The 12,377-nt window shown below is 44.3% G+C and overlaps 1 protein-coding gene across 6 annotated transcripts in view; it reads right to left on the minus strand.

Annotated features, from left to right (window-relative positions):
• Positions 1-12,377, minus strand: part of IFT80 (intraflagellar transport 80) — a 159,955-nt gene that overhangs the window by 11,033 nt on the left and 136,545 nt on the right. The window lies entirely within an intron of this gene.

Genomic DNA, 12,377 nt, shown 5'->3' on the forward strand with positions numbered 1-12,377 from the left:
AGTACAGTGCGTGGCACATAGTGAGCACTTAACAAATACCATAATTATAATTATTACTATAAATTGATGTACGTGACTATTGGGGTAACATGATCAGGAGTAGTGGAAATTAGTTGAGGAGAAAGAGCATTTCAGGCAGAGGAATTGTGTTGGAGCCAGAAGGGTCTAGGGTGAGGTCCAGTAAGAAGCTTAGCTTGGGAGGGCATAGAACGTAGTGAGTAAAGGAGAGAACTGGTGGAGAGTTTGGAAATCAATGGTCGGGAGCTTCTGTTTGATGTGAAAGAAAATGGATAGTTGTTGAGGCTTTGTGAATGACATCCGAAGAGGAAGATTTGAGGATTGGATTGAAGGATAGATGAAAGAGATGGGAGGGTGGGAACAGTGAGATCAGAGACTGATTAGTCAATCAATGACTGGTATTTACTGGGCACTTACACTTGGGAGAGTACACTCTAACAGAGTTCGTAGATATGTTCCCTTTCCACAATGAGCTCTCAGTCTCAGTCTTGCAATATCCCAACCAGGACATGATAAAATGACAGGAGCTTAAACCAGGAACGTGATGGAAAGCGTGGAAGAAGGGGAGTATGTATCTCTCTGCGGTCCTCATTTTTTATACTGTTAAAGCAACAGATTTGTATTCATTTATTTTAATGTCTGTCTCCCCCGTAGACTGACTGTAAGCTTCTAGGGGACAGGGACTGTGTGCACCACCTCTCCTGATTTGCAGTAAACTTTCCCCAAGGCCTTAGTACAGTGCTCTGTATACAGCAAGTACTCAATAAATGCCAGTGACTGACTGATTTAAGAGCCCAATCCTCCTACTCTTCCCAGCTTACCAATCAAAGTGAGAGCCACCACCATTTCAATGTTTTGCAAATACTGCGGACTATTACTTCACTTCCTTCTTTCTATTTCTGGCTAAATCCTGCTGCTTCTTCCTTCATATCATCTTTCAGACCTATCATATCCTCTCCTTTCTCAAGGCCAAGTCTCTGTTCTGGGCTCTAAGCAAGTGCACATCTACAAATGCAGCTTCTCCGCTTGGGCTTTCTCTCTGCAGGGATCTTTCGTTCTTAGTTTCTTTATAAAAATGCCACCACCTCAACCACATCACTCTTCATCTCAAAGCTCTTTCGAGGATTCTTCGTTGCCCTCTACATGAGAATAAATCTACTCATCCATGTGGTAAGCTGACCTTGAGTTTGATACATAGATTGGTTTGGTGAGTGGGGAAGGCCTTTCTCCATTTATCACAAAAGAAGTTTAAAAAACAACAACCCAAAACAAAATACATTTACAATATTTTTCAAGAAAGTAAAGTGATGCAACTTTAACAGGTCTGTATCCTGGCAAATACTAAAAATTATGACAACTAGTAATAACAAAATTAATGAAATCTCCAAAACTGTTCGCTATTAGGCCAATTCTTTTGTTTCCTTTCAGAAAACATAATAATAGTAATATTTGTTAAGTGCTTACTATGTGCCAGGCAATGTACTAAGCACTGGGGTAGATACAAGGTAATTGGGTTGGACACAATCCCTGTCCCACATAGGACTCATAGGGAGCCCTCATTTTTCAGATGAGGTAACTGGGGTCTGGAAAAGTTAAGTGACTTGCCCAAGGTCACAGAGCAGGCAAGTGGTAGAGCTGGGATAAGAACTCGGGCCCTTCTGACTCCCAAGCCTGTGCTCTCTCCACTAGGCCATTCTGCTTCTCAATTTGAAGTTGAGGAGTGAAGACAATAAACGGCTTTGACTACCATCTCTACGCAGATGACACGCAGATCTACATCTCCGCCCCTGTCCTCTCCCCCTCCCTTCAGGCTCGCATCTCCTCCTGCCTCCGGGACGTCTCCACCTGGATGTCGGCCCGCCACCTAAAACTCAACATGAGCAAGACTGAGCTCCTCATCTTCCCTCCCAAGCCCGGTCCGCTCCCAGACTTCTCCATAACCGTGGATGGCACGACCATCCTTCCCGTCCCGCAGGCCCGCAATCTCGGTGTCATCCTTGACTCGTCCCTCTCGTTCACCCCACACATCCTATCCGTTACCAAGACCTGCCGGTTTCACCTCTACAATATCGCCAAGATCCGCCCTTTCCTCTCCACCCAAACGGCTACCTTACTATTACGGGCTCTTGTTATATCCCGGCTAGACTACTGTGTCAGCCTTCTCTCTGACCTCCCTTCCTCCTCTCTCGCCCCGCTCCGGTCTATTCTTCACTCCGCTGCCCGGCTCATCTTCCTGCAGAAACGATCTGGGCATGTCACTCCCCTTCTTAAACAACTCCAGTGGTTGCCTATCGACCTCCGCTCCAAACAAAAACTCCTCACTCTAGGCTTCAAGGCTCTCCATCACCTTGCCCCTTCCTACCTCTCCTCCCTTCTCTCTTTCTACCGCCCACCCCGCACGCTCCGCTCCTCTGCCGCCCACCTCCTCGCCGTCCCTCGGTCTCGCCTATCCCGCCGTCGACCCCTGGGTCACGTCCTCCCGCGGTCCTGGAACGCCCTCCCTCCTCACCTCCGCCAAACTGATTCTCTTTCCCTCTTCAAAACCTTACTTAAAAATCACCTCCTCCAAGAGGCCTTCCCAGACTGAGCTCCTCTTCCCCCTCTACTCCCTCTGCCATCCCCCCTTTACCTCTCCGCAGCTAAAGCCTCATTTTCCCCTTTTCCCTCTGCTCCTCCACCTCTCCCTTCCCATCCCCACAGCACTGTACCCGTCCGCTCAACTGTATATATTTTCGTTACCCTATTTATTTTGTTAATGAATTGTACATCGCCTTGATTCTATTTAGTTGCCATTGTTTTTACGAGATGTTCTTCCCCTTGACGCTGTTTAGTGCCATTGTTCTTGTCTGTCCGTCTCCCCCGATTAGACTGTAAGCCCGTCAAACGGCAGGGACTGTCTCTATCTGTTGCCGACTTGTTCATCCCAAGCGCTTAGTACAGTGCTCTGCACATAGTAAGCGCTCAATAAATACTATTGAATGAAACTGGATGAGCAAGAGAATGGAAAAACATGAGAAAAGAGAAGCAGCATGGCTCAGTGGAAAGAGCACAGACCTGGGGGTCCGAGGTCATGGGTTCGAATCCCAGATCTGCCACTTGTCAGCTGTGTGACCGTGGGCAAGTCACTTAACTTCTCTGGGCCTCAGTTACCTCACCTGTAAAATGGGGATGAAGACTGTAAGGCCGCACGTGGGACAAGCTGATTACCCTGTATCTACCCCCAGCGCTTAGAACAGTGCTCTGCACATAGTAAGCACTTAACAAATACCAACATTATTATTATTATTATTATTATTATTATATCCCACCGTGACTACTGCATCACTCTCCTTACTGAATTCCCTGACTCTTGTCTCTCTCTTCCCAGCCCATAATAATAATAATAATAATGATAATTTTGGTATTTGTTAAGCACTTACTAAGTGCTGGGGTGGATACACACAAATCCGGTTGGAGACAGTCCTTGTCCTACATGAGGCTCACCGCCTTAATCCCCATTTTACAGATGAGGGAACTGAGCACAGAGAGTGAAATGATGTGCCCAAGGTCACACAGCAGACATGTGACAGAGCTGGGATTAGAACCCAGATCCTTCTAACTTTCAGGGCCAGGCTCTATCCATTACGCCATGATGCTTCTTTTTACTTTACTGGCCAGATCACGTTTAGTCTACATCTCCCCGATCCTTAAAACTTCCAATGATTGTTCATCCACCACTGTATCAGCCAGAAACTCCTTCCCAACAGTTTTACGGCACTCAATCAGCTCTCAGCTTACAGCACTTACGAATTCATTCAATAGTATTTATTGAGTATTTACTTACACTTCATTCATTCAATAGTATTTATTGAGCGCTTACTATGTGCAGAGCACTGTACTAAGCGCTTGGAATGTACAAATCGGTAACAGACAGAGACAGTCCCTGCCCTTCGACAGGCTTACAGTCTAATCGACGGGCTTACAGTCTTACACTTATGAATATATCCTTAAACTCTGCTATTTCTCCTTTCTGTGCTTTCTCTTAATGTCTGTCTCCTCCTCTAATCTTTACGGTCCTTATGGGTAGGGATTATGTCTACCAACTCTATTGTTCTTTCCTGAGCACCTAATACACTGCTCTGCACACAGTAAGCAGTCAATAAATACAACTGACTGACTGATTGATTACATGTCTGTTAACTAATGCTCCAACAACTTTAAAAATATTTCTCAGAAACAAAGAACTACATCATGTTTTGGTAACTTTTTGGTAACTGATTACCCTATATCTCCCTCAGTGTTTAGAACAGTGCTCTGCACATAGTAAGTGCTTAACAAATACCAACATTATTAACTTCCTCCATGACAGTAAGGCAAGGAAAAAAGTAGACAATTCAAAGAGAGAGGAATGGAAAGGGATAATACAAATTTCTAAAATTTCCAAAATTTCATCAATCATATTCATTGAGTGTTTAGTGTGTGCAAAGCACTACACTTCCCCCCCACCCAGACTGTGAGCCCAGTGTGGGCAGGGATTTTTCTCTCTGTACTGCTGAACTGTACTTTCCAAGCACTTAGTACACACAGTAAGCTCTGCACACAGTAAGCACTCAATAAATATGGGAAGCAGTATGGCTCAGTGAAAACTGACTCCGGGCTTGGGAGTGAGAGGTTCTAATCCTGGCTCTGCCACCTGTCAGCTGTGTGACTTTGGGCAAGTCACTTAACTTCTCTGTGCCTCAGTTACCTCATCTGTAAAATGGGGGTTAAGACTGTGAGCCCCATATGGGACAACCTGATCACCTTGTATCCCCCCAGCGCTTAGAACGGTGCTTAACTAAGTAATTTGTTAAGTAAGCGCTTAACAAATGCCATCATTATATTAAATGCAATTGAATGAAGGAATGAATGAATGAATACTAAGCTCTTTGCAGAGTACAATATGATTGGTAGATATGTTCTCTGCCCACAAGGAGTTTATAGTCTAGAAGGGAAGAGAGACAATACAAATAAAAAAATATGGCCGTGTAAATAGATGTTGTGGGGCTGAGGGTGGGGTGAATAAAGAGTCTAAATCCATATACAAGGCGACAAAGGGAGTTGGAGAAGAGGAATGAGGGCTTAGTTGGGGAAGGCCTATTGGAAGAGATGGGATTTTAATACGGTTTCTAAAGATGGGGAGAGGAATAACCCGTCGCCTAAAAGGGGGAGAGAGTTTCAGACCTGAGGCAAGAGGCAAGACAAAGACTCCTCACCACTTGATCACCTTGCCCGCTCCTACCTTCCCTCGCTACTCTTCTACTACAACCCAGCCAGCACGCTTGGTTCCTCTAATGCTAACCTTCTCATTGTGCCTCGATCTCATCTATCTCATCACCCACCCTTCGCCCACATCCTGCCTCTGGCCTGGAATGACCTCCCTCCTCATACCAGCCAGATAATTGCTCTCCCCCACTTCAAAGCCTTACTGAAGGCACATCTCCTCCAAGAAGCCTTCGCTAAGCCCCTCCTCTCCTCTTCCCCCACTCCCTTCTGCGCCCTTCTTCCTTGCTACTTCATTCATCCTCTCTTCCATCCCCATAGCATATGTGTATATAACTGTATATACCTGTAATTTATTTATTTATATTAATGTCTGTCTCCCCCTGTAGACTGTGAGCTCATTGTGTGCAGGAATGAATCAGTTTGTTGTTGTACTGTACTCTCCCAAGTGCTTACTTAAGTGCTTTGCACACAAGTAAGCGCTTGATAAATATGATTGAGTGAATGAATGAATGAATGTGGGCGAGGGGTCGGAGATGAGATACGGTAAACAGGTTGGCATTTGAGAAGTGAAGTGTGCGAGCTGGGTTGTAGAAGAAAATCAGAGAGATAAGGTTAGAGGAGGCAAGGTGATTGAATGCTTTAAAGCCGAAGGAGAGGAGATTCTGTTTCTGTGGATGGGCAACCACCGGAGGTTCTCGGGGAGTGAGGAAACATGGACTGAACGTTTTTGCAGAAAAATGATCCGGGCAGCAGAGTGAAATATGGACTGGAGTGGGGAGAGCCAGGAGCCAGGGAGGTAAGCGAGGAGGCTGATGCAGTAATCGAGGAGGAATTTGATAAGTGCTTTGATTAATGTGATAGAAGTTTGGATGGAGAGAAAAGGGTAGATTTTAGTGTTGTTCTGAAACTTGAACTGACAGGATTTGGTGGCAGATTGAACATGTGGTTTAATTTAACTGCTGTTTTTGACATAAGGCAATGTCATATTCATTCACTCAACTGTATTTATTGAGCGCTTACTGTGTGCAGAGCACTGTACTAAGCGCTTGGAAAGTACAATTCGGCAAGAGAGACAATCTCTACCCAACAATGGGTAATAATAATGTTGGTATTTGTTAAGCGCTTACTATGTGCCGAGCACTGTTCTAAGCGCTGGGGTAGACATAGGGGAATCAGGTTGTCCCACGTGGGGCTCACAGGCTTAATCCCCATTTTACAGATGAGGGAACTGAGGCACAGAGAAGTTAAGTGACTTGCCCACAATCACACAGCCGACAAGTGGCAGAGCTGGGATTCGAACTCATGAGCCCTGACTCCAAAGCCCATGCTCTTTCCACTGAGCCACGGGTACTGCAAGGAGCTGTAGATCTTTACAATAGCATGCACTTTGTGGCCTTATTTATGAGCATAAGAGAAGCAGCGTGGCTCAGTGGAAAGAGTACGGGCTTGGAAGTCAGAGGTCGTGGGTTCTAATCCCAACTCCGCCACTTGTCAGCTGTGTGACTTTGGGCAAGTCACAACTTCTCTGCGCCTCAGTTACCTCATCTATAAAATGGGGATTAAGACTGTGAGCCCCACATGGGACAGCCTGATTACCTTGTATCCCCCCAGGGCTTAGAACAGTGCTTTGCACATAGTAAGCACTTAACAAATGCTATCATTATTATTATTATGAGCATAGCAGTCTCAGAAATGCATGCTTTCTAACTCCGTAGAGCCATTTTTTTGAAGGACAATTGCAGATACTACAGTAATTGTATGACAGCATCTTAATAAAATTAGGTAACTAATGATAAATGGTTTTATACTTAAACTGTGAGCCCCAAGCGGAACACGGATTATGCCCAACCTAATTAACTTGTTCTTACCCTAGCCCTTAGAACAGTGTTTGACACATACTAAGGATTTAAAAATAATAATTTTTAAAATTTCATGAAAACTAAAATTTTCTTTAAGAATATTACTTTGATCACTGGAATAGATGGATGTTCTGAAGCAAAATTAAGATACAGTTAATTATCTGACACTGAGTAGTGGTGGTCGAGGATGAATGCTGCAGATATTCATCCATTCATTCAATCGTATTTATTGAGCACTTACTCTGTGCAGAGCACTGTAGTAAGTGCTTGGAAAGTATAATTCAGCAAGAGACAATCTCTGCCCAAAACGGGCTTACAGCCTAAAAGTGGGGAGACAGACATCAAAACAAGTAAACAGGCATCAATAGCATCAATTAAATAAACAGAATTATATATACCCATCAAAACAAGAAAATAGGCATTAATATAAATAAATAGAATTATAGATATGTAAGTGCTGTGGGGCGGGGAGAGGAGGGTAGAGGAAAGGGAATGAATTGGGGTGACTGGAAGCGGAGGGAGAGCTGAGGAAATGGGGGGCTTAGCCTGGGAAGGCCTCATAGAGGAAGTGAGCCTTCAGTAGGGCTTTGGAGGGGGGGAGTGTGCTTGTTTGGCAGATTTGTGGAGGGAGGGTATTCCAGGCCAGAGGTAGGACGTGGACCAGGAGTCGACGGCGGGCCAGGCGAGAATGAGATGAGAAGGTTAGCACCAGAGGAGTGCAATGTGTGGGCTGGGATCTAGAAGGAGAGAAGGGAGGTGAGGTAGGAGCGGGCAAGGTGATGGAGAGTTTTTGCTCCATATGGAGGTTGATAGGCAACCACTGGAGGTTTTTCAGGAGGGGGATGACATGCCCAGAATGTTTCTATAGAAAGATAATATGGGCAGCAGAGCAAACAGACTGAAATGAGGAGAAACAGAGGTTGAGAGATCAGAAAGGATGCTGATGCAGTAATCCAGTAGGGATAGGATGAGTGATTGTACTAACGTGGTAGCGCTTTGGATGGAGAGGATAAGGGCAGATCTTGGTCATGTTGTGAAGGTGAGACCGGCAGGCTTTGGTGACAGATTGGATGTGTGGGGTGAATGAGAGAGTGGAGTCAAGGATGACATCAAGGTTGCGGGCTTGTGAAACCGGAAGGTTGGTAGTGCCGTCCATAGTGACAGGCAAGTCAGGGACAGGACAGGGATAAGACTGACATTTAAAATACTTCTTCAGAGCCTAGGCTAGGGAGACAATGCTTTCTTACTTCACTTAGAGGACAATCACTCAAAGTTATATAAAGGTTGCTGAAATAGTACAAATGAATATTTGGCAGGCGAACAAGTATGACATTAGATTCTGAATCTGGAATCCATCCATGAAATTTTTCTGACTACATTTTAATAGGATATATGTCGGTTATATATATATGTGTGTATATATATATATATACATACACACACACACACATACATATATATATTACACACACACACACATATCCGATATAATTTCAACATATTTTTAACACCTTGATTAAAACATATGTACTTTTAACTTATAAAGAGACTGAATAGCTATACAGCCGGAAGGTTGATGATATCGGAGGGTACATTTAGAATCACGAGAATAGATATCAAGGAGGACAACCCTATAAATCATTCAACCATATCACTACTCTTCCAAAAGCCGTTTGTTGTCATAGTCGGACACAGATTATTCAGTTGGATGGACCACTGGTCTGATTTAATATGGCATTTCCCATCTGCTCATATTAATCACAAAAATGTTCAACTTTCCCTCCTTTTCTAAGAATCACTTCTCAAATAAACAAATGAATCAATATATTCGGTGAAGCTCGGCGACTCTACGATATCAGACATAGTGAGCAGTACAGGTACCACTCGGGGAAAGATCATTCTCCAACAAGGAATCCTCAAAATTCTTCTAACTTCCAAAATGGTGCAGGCTGAATACCCCCCCATTCCTTTAATGAAACAACCTCAACCTTCAGAGAATTGACTGGTTTTCCAGCAGCTTTGTTTATGACTTTCTTTATCAAAGAAAGATGCTTCGTCTGGGAAGGTAGAGAGAAGGGGACTACCTCTCTATGAGAAACAGCAAATTCTAATGGAAACAGCATGAGCTGGGGAGTCAGAGGATCTGCCATTTGCCTGCTGTGTGACCTTGGGCAAGTCACTTAAATTTTCTGGGCCTTTATTTCCTCACATTCTTTAATGGGGATTACCTGTTTTCCTTCCTGCATAGACCGTGAGCCCCCATGTAGAACTGGGACAAATACATTACTGCATTTACGTCGTATATAACGTCCCAAAAGTTGGAAATGTATCTAGTTCAAATGGTCTCTGCCGTATTAAATATCATAGCAGTCACAAGCAGTTGCATTAAGTAGAAAATACAACAGAGGGATCTAAAATAAATGTTAATAAAGTCGTGTTTTCTCTTACCTTTGCACTGAACATCTATATGTGTGCATAGACTGTAAGCTCCCTCCCTAGAATGCATGCTTCTGGTGGGCAGGGAGCGAGTCTACCAACTCTTTTGTACTGTACTCTCCCAAGTGCTTAGCACAATGAGCTGCACAGAGTAAGTGCTCCATAATTTCCACTGATTGGCCGATTTATATAGTTTACGGCATAGTGGATTGAGCACAGGATTGAGTCAGAAGGTCATGGTTCTAATCCCAGCTCCGCCACGTATCTGCTGCATGGATTTGGGCAAGTCACTTCACTTCTCTGTGCCTCATAGCGAGGTCCAAATCCAGCAACTACAAGAAATTTTGCAAAATGTTCAATAATAATAATAATGTTGGTATATGTTAAGTGCTTACTATGTGCAGAGCACTGTTCTAAGCGCTGGGGTAGATACAGGGTACTCAGGTTGTCCCACGTGAGGCTCACAGTTAATCCCCATTTTACAGATGAGGTAACTGAGGCCCAGAGAAGTCAAGTGACTTGCCCACAGTCACACAGCTGACAAGTGGCAGAGCCGGGAGTCGAACCCATGACTTCGGACTCCGAAGCCCTGGCTCTTTCCACTGAGCCACGAATGAAGCTTAACCATTCTGAACGGAGAGGAGGCGGCACATCAGTAAAATGTTACCTCATCTGTAAAATGGGGATTGAGACTGTGAGCCCCACCTTGGGACAGGGACTGTGTCCAACTCAATTTGCTTGTATCCACCCCAGCACTTGGAACAGTGCTTAGCACATAGTAAGCACTTAACAAATATTATTATTATTACTTTTGTGACTTGATTTATAGACATTTGACTGTCTCCCCACCCCCAATTCTACAGCACTTACGTATATATTTTTAACTTATGTACTATAAATTACTTATTTATTCATATTAATGTCTGTCTCCACCTCTAGACTATAACAGCGTGGCTCAGTGGAAAGAGCCCGGGCTTGGGAGTCGGAGGTCATGGGTTCTAATCCCGGCTCTGCCGCTTGTCAGCTGTGTGACCTTGGGCAAGTCACTTAACTTCTCTGTGCCTCAGTTACCTCATCTGTAAAATGGGGATGAAGACTGTGAGCCCAAATGGGCCAACCTGATAACCGTGTATCCACCTCATTGCTTAGAACAGTGCGTGGTACATAGTAAGCGCTTAAATACCAACATTATTATTATTATTGTTATAAGCTCATTATGGGCAGAGAACATGTCTGCTAGTTCTCTTGCACTCTCCCAAGCACTTAGTACAGGGCTCATAGTAAGTGCTCAGTAATTACCACCGATTGATTAGTTGATTGCTATACTACATGCTTAAATAGATAAAACGGAAATTTTTTCCATCTGGGTCCCAGCCAAGTGTTTTCACCAGTAAATTAAATGCTGATTATTGGTGAGGTCTGGGCCAGAAAGGGGGAAAAGTGTCAGGCGGACCAATTGAGAAGCAGCGTGGCTCAGTGGAAAGAGCCCGGGCTTGGGAGTCAGAGGTCATGGGTTCAAATCCCAGTTCTGCCCCTTGTCAGCTGTGTGACTGTGGGGCAGTCACTTCACTTCTCTGTGCCTCAGTTCCCTCATCTGGAAAATGGGGATGAAGACTGTGAGCCTCACGTGGGACAACCTCATTCCCCTGTATCTATCCCAGCTCTTAGAACAGTGCTCTGCACATAGTAAGCGCTTAACAAATACCAACATTATTATGGCAAGAGGTGGCTAGAAGGGACGTAGGGGAGCACTTAGTACAGTGCTCCGCACACAGTGAAATAATTACCACTGATTGAGGAGCAACAGAAAAGAGGAGATGGAAGCTGGAGAGGGAGGAGGTCCAAGGGTCTGAGCCATCTGGCAAAGGAATTGGTGTCAAAACAGGGAAAGAATACATCTGTGAGGAGAGCAGGGCCTGAGGCAGGAACAGGAGCTGTGGCAGGCACAATAAGGGACAGGTACATTCTCTACTATTGATTTGTTTACTTGTATTTATCATTTTACTCTACTATTTTGCTATTTTAACATTTTGATGTTTTTAATTCTATTTTCATATGACCGCCATTAGAGTATGACCTTCTTAAAGAGGGGGAATCATATCTTTTCCCCTTTTATACTTCCCAAATGCTCATTACACTGTCTGCTACTATACAGTAGGTGATAAATGAGAAGCAGCAGCAAAAGTGCAAAACAGAGAAGCAGTGTGGCCTAGCGGGAGGAGCATGGGAATGGCAGTCAGAGGACTTGGGTACTGTGAGACCTTCGACAAGTCATTTCACTCCTCTTGTGTCTCCCGATTCCTCTTCTGTAAATGGGGATGAAGACTGTGAGCCCTACTTGGGACAAGGACTGTGTCTAGCCCGATTCTAATAATGTTGGTATTTGTTAAGCACTTACTATGTGCAGAGCACTGTTCTAAGCACTGGGGTAGATACAGGATAATCAGGCTGTCCCACATGAGGCTCACAGTCTTAACCTCCATTTTACAGATGAGGTAACTGAGGCACAGAGAAGTTAAGTGACTTGCCCACAGTCACAGAGCTGACAAGTGGCAGAGCCGGGATTCAAACCCATGACTGCTGACTCCCAAGCCCGTGCTCTTTCCACTGAGTCACGCTGCTTCTCTAGATTATCTCATATCTGCCTGAGTGCTCAGTAGACATAGTACTGGGCACAAAGTAACACTTAATAAATACCATTAAAAAAAATACACCACCACCAATAAACAAAGTTGATGATGATGATGATGACAACGATGGGTGGGGTAAGAGAAAGGGCAAGGACATCTATTTGAGGTATGTGTATATCTACTTAAATAT

The sequence above is a fragment of the Ornithorhynchus anatinus genome, chromosome 1 (genome assembly GCF_004115215.2).
Source record: "Ornithorhynchus anatinus isolate Pmale09 chromosome 1, mOrnAna1.pri.v4, whole genome shotgun sequence".
NCBI lineage: Eukaryota > Metazoa > Chordata > Mammalia > Monotremata > Ornithorhynchidae > Ornithorhynchus > Ornithorhynchus anatinus.